This window comes from Pseudoliparis swirei, chromosome 12 (assembly GCF_029220125.1).
Source record: "Pseudoliparis swirei isolate HS2019 ecotype Mariana Trench chromosome 12, NWPU_hadal_v1, whole genome shotgun sequence".
Classification (NCBI taxonomy): domain Eukaryota; kingdom Metazoa; phylum Chordata; class Actinopteri; order Perciformes; family Liparidae; genus Pseudoliparis; species Pseudoliparis swirei.
In genome coordinates, this window is record NC_079399.1 from 19,580,023 (window position 1) to 19,584,639 (window position 4,617).

Here is a 4,617-nt window from a genome sequence, read left to right on the forward strand (position 1 = left end):
CATTTGAGGTTGGGGAGTTTCAACCCTCCCTTGTCATATGGCAGGTATAGTAGAGAGAGGCGTAATCTTGCTCGTCTGTTACTCCATATGAAATTTCTGAAGATTTTAGTCATATTTGGGAAGAAGTTTGTTGGAGGTGGAAGTGGTATACATTGGAATAAGTAAAGAAATTTGGGTAGGACGTTCATTTTGAGGATATTAATCCTGCCAATCATTGAAATTGGCATTGTTGTCCATCTGTTAATAAGATTAGTTACTCCTGATATCACTGGGCTATAGTTAGTGGATACAAGGTCCTCTGTTGAATGAGTAATTTTGATCCCCAAATAAGTAAAACTGGATGTATTCTTAAATGTGGTTTGTATTGGGGGGCAACTTCTCTCTGATTGTTTAAGAAAGAGGATATTTGACTTAGATTCATTCAGTTTATATCCTGAAATTGATCCATAAGTATTTATTGATCTAAGGAGATTTGGAATAGATCTCTTTAGTTGAGTAAGGAATAAAACTATGTCGTCGGCGAATAGTCCTATTTTATTCTCCACATTCCCTATTCTGATACTTGTTATACTGCTGTTTTGTCTAATTGCTATTGCAAGTGGCTCGATTGCTAATGCGAACAGAAGGGGCGAAAGGGGGCACCCCTGTCGGGTCCCTCGTTGGAGTTTGAAGGGTTGGGAGGTTACAAAGTTTGTCATGACTGATGCACTTGGGGAGTGATATAGCATTTTCACGCACTTACAGATGTATTCACCAAACCCAAACCTCCGAAGCACTCCAAAAAGATAATTGTGTTCCACCCTGTCAAATGCTTTTTCGGCATCCAGGGAGACTATTGCTGTGTCTGGGCTTTCCTTCCTCACATCTATAATATTTAGTAGTCTTCGAATATTATGCAGGGTGTCTACAGGAATAAACCAGTGAAATTTAAGACTTTTTAAGACTTTTTAAGACCACGTCTAAATAAAATTTAAGACCTAATTTACGATGGAAATATACATTAATCTAAATTAATTAATTCAAAGTAAACACACTGATGTCTGTTCAAAATTAACAGTATGGTGTAATGCAAAAGGATAACACAAATGTCATTGCTGTTGTAAATTATATTTATTAATACATTTTCAGAACATTTAAGTCCCATGAACAAATGTCTCTCAAATTAAGTAAATATATTTAAAAAATACATGCAACATAGTTCCTTTTGAACAAAAAAAATCCATAAAATAACAAATAACATTTCCAGCTGCTTTTAAAATGCTAATACATTTACATAATAGAATGTATGTGTGTGTGGGTGAGTGAGTGTGAGTTCTCATGTCTCTATGTGATGGATGTTTGTGCACAGGTTCATGTCTACTCCTGAGCTTTTGTGAATATACTAGGAAAACAATCCTTTTCAAACTGTATTAATATAAAAACTTCCAGTTGACATTTGGTCCATTCTCCTGGAAAAAAGAAAGAAAAAAGGCAGACATTAGCCAAACAACAGTCACCACATCTCTTATGACACCACCACTTCAGATTAATGTCAGACTGGATAAATAGGAATGAATACTATTTTTACAAATTAAGCAACGCGAGCCATCCCTTGAGCCTAGTGAACACTATGTAGACATATTGACAGGTAAACACCACTCTACTTACTACCATTCTAAAACTATTTTTAATTAGTCTAATTCATGTGTAGTGCGCCTATGCATAGCTGTTATTAACTTGACACATGAGTAAAGCTTAACTATATGAAACACATACTCATATACAAGAGGATAGTTAATACATATATTTATGTTAGACTTACTTTGAGGTGCTGAAGTAGGTCCTGGTGTCATGGCCCATGAGCTCCACAGGATCCTGACTGGACGTGGTCATTTCACCAATAACGCACATGAAGTCCAGCTGTCTGCTCGCGGTGGTCTGGTCCAGAGTCTCGTGGAACAGAATGAAGAACGCACTGCAGCGTTGGTCTTCGGTGATGAGCTCTTTGTTGCAAGGCGCTGGATTTCCTCCGGTGACCTCCAGCGTTGTAGTTGACGTCGTTGCGGGCGGCGGAGCAGGAGCTAGCGGCGGAGCAGGAGCTAGCGGCGGAGCAGGAGCTAGCGGCGGAGCAGCAGCTAGCGGCGGAGCAGCAGCTAGCCCCGCGGGCTGCTGGCGGCCTTCGCTAGTCTCTGTGCTTCTTGCTCTGCACGTGAGATTCCACCGCTGGAAGTCTCGCGACACATAACGCAGATTCAGAAGCATTTCACCCACCGTGACCAGAAACACTCGTTCTTTTCAAGCCGTTGTTGAACTTGCATCCTGCCATGTTTTCTAAAGTAGCCGATGCTTCACGTTGTAGGGGATTGATAGGACCGAATACACGGTGCTCACCCGTGTGCGCGCATCACGGCAGAGCTTCGATGCCGGCGCGCACATCGCTCTGTCGCGCGAGCCGAGAATTTTTTGCGGGGGCTTTCACCCTGTTATAGGGAAAACACTGGAGTTGATAAGCGTGTCTTCTTGTCTGATCAATACGCAACTGTGAGGTGCGCGAATGGACCGAGCGGACAGCTGCTGATCACTCAACAGCCCGACCTGCACAAATAGACGGTGCAAGCAGCGTACAACATATTTTTTGGGAGCACCGAAGACCCATTTTGACCCAGGAAAACCCCTGGACATGACACCCAAAAAATTTAAGACCAATCCAATCTGGATTTAAGACAATTTAAGACTTTTTAAGGCCTTATTTTTAGGAAAAGCAATTTAAGACTTTTTAAGACTTTTTAAGGACCCGCGGACACCCTGTTATGGAAACCTTGACGACCCTTTATAAAACCATTTTGGTCAGAGGCAATCAGAGACGGAAGATGGTTTTCAAGACGTCTCGCAAACACTCTTGCTATAATCTTAGCATCTGAATTTATTAGTGAAATAGGACGATATGAACAACATTTTATGTGGGGTTTATCTGGCTTTAAAATCAGTGTTATTAAGGCATTGGATAGGGAGGGCGGTAAATGTTCAGCTTCAATTGATTCAACTAACATATCGAAGAGTGGTGGCACAAGCTTCTCCCCAAAGCGCTTGTAGATGTCAATGGGTAGTCCAGAAGGACCTGATGCTTTTCCTCCGTTCATATGGGACAGCGCTTCAAACAGTTCCTTTGTAATGGGAGAGTCTTGCTCCTCTTTTACCATCTCCTCTAAGGTTGGAATGGAAAGCTGATCCAAAATGGAGGGAAGGTCATCATTAGTATCCGGAGTCTGACGTATAAAGGTTTATATCATATTTTTGAAAGGCTCTGTTAATTTCTGTCTGATTAGTTGTTGTCCCGCTTTCAGTTTCAATCTCAGTGATAGCTCTTTCATTTTGCAGTGTTTTAATCCGCCATGCTAGTAATTTGCCCGATGATTCTCCCTGATCATAGTAAGTCTGCTTTAACCGAGTGATACTGTTTAAGGCCTTACTTGCTGTAATCTCATTATATTTAGCCCTTACTTCTGAGAGCCTCTGGAAATTCTCCGGTGTATTATTCACTGAGAGCTCCCTTTCTAGGTCTTTAATATCTCGCTCAAGTTCAGTCATAAGGAGATGCGTCTTATTTGCAATGTTACTGGTATAAGAGATCATCACACCTCTAATATAGGATTTGAAGGCTTCCCATCTAATAGATGCTGAGGTTTCGTCTGTATTTGTAGCAAAGAAAAGCTAGATATTTCTTTCCACCGTGTTGAGAAACTTCTGATCATGGAGCCATTTCGGGCTAAGCCTCCACACTGTTTGGCCCCTGGGATGTGGAGTAAGGCGGTAATGCAAAAACAGTAGGGCATGATCTGAAATAACTGCCTTTGTGCCCACAGTCCTGTATATTGGCCACCAGAGACTCAGAGATTAAAAAATAATCTATGCGGGATTGTGTTTTGTGTGTGTTTGAGTGGCATGAATATTCTAGTGTGGTGGGATTTCTAATTCTCCAGATATCGCAAAGATGCAGCTCTGACATGAAGTGGCCTATCACCTTTCGGGTATTTGTATGGGAGGAGTCATTTCTTGATGAACGGTCTAGGAGGGGGTTAGGAGCACAATTAAAATCTCCACCCATTATTATTTCACCTCGAAAATATGAAACGGTCATAAAGAGATTACTAAAGAATGTAGCATCGTCATTGTTAGGCCCATACACATTTACCAAAATAATTTCTTGATTCAAAAGAGTTCCCCCAACCACCACAAATCTACCAGCCGGATCCTGGAGAAGCTTGTGAACCCTAAAGGGGACTGATTTATGGATAAGGATTGCTACTCCTCTTGCCTGTGAGGAGCAGCAGGAAGCTAGAATTTGCCCAGGCTATCTCCTCCTTATGCGTACAATCTCATCGGATACTAAATGAGTCTCTTGGAGAAATATGACTTTTGCTTGGAGATGTTTAATTCTGGACAGTATTTGCTTAATTTTAACCAATTATCTCATACCTCTGACATTCCATGAAGTAATATTGAGATATGGAGCATTACTCATAACCCAGTCTAAGTAATATTATCGTTATATCTACAACTCCTCTTATACCCTTGGAGACCAGTGTGCCATCAAAACATGAAAAATAAAGAAAAGAAAAAACAGTAACAAACGCCCCC

The 4,617-nt window shown here is 41.2% G+C and overlaps 1 long non-coding RNA gene across 1 annotated transcript; it reads right to left on the reverse strand.

Moving 5' to 3' along the window:
• Window positions 1-1,095: 1,095 nt before the first annotated feature.
• Window positions 1,096-2,430, reverse strand: LOC130202322 (uncharacterized). The gene is made up of 2 exons (XR_008833331.1): window positions 1,802-2,430; window positions 1,096-1,448 (listed from the first exon to the last, which is right to left on the reverse strand). It is a non-coding gene; the product is annotated as an uncharacterized LOC130202322 (long non-coding RNA).
• Window positions 2,431-4,617: the final 2,187 nt, after the last annotated feature.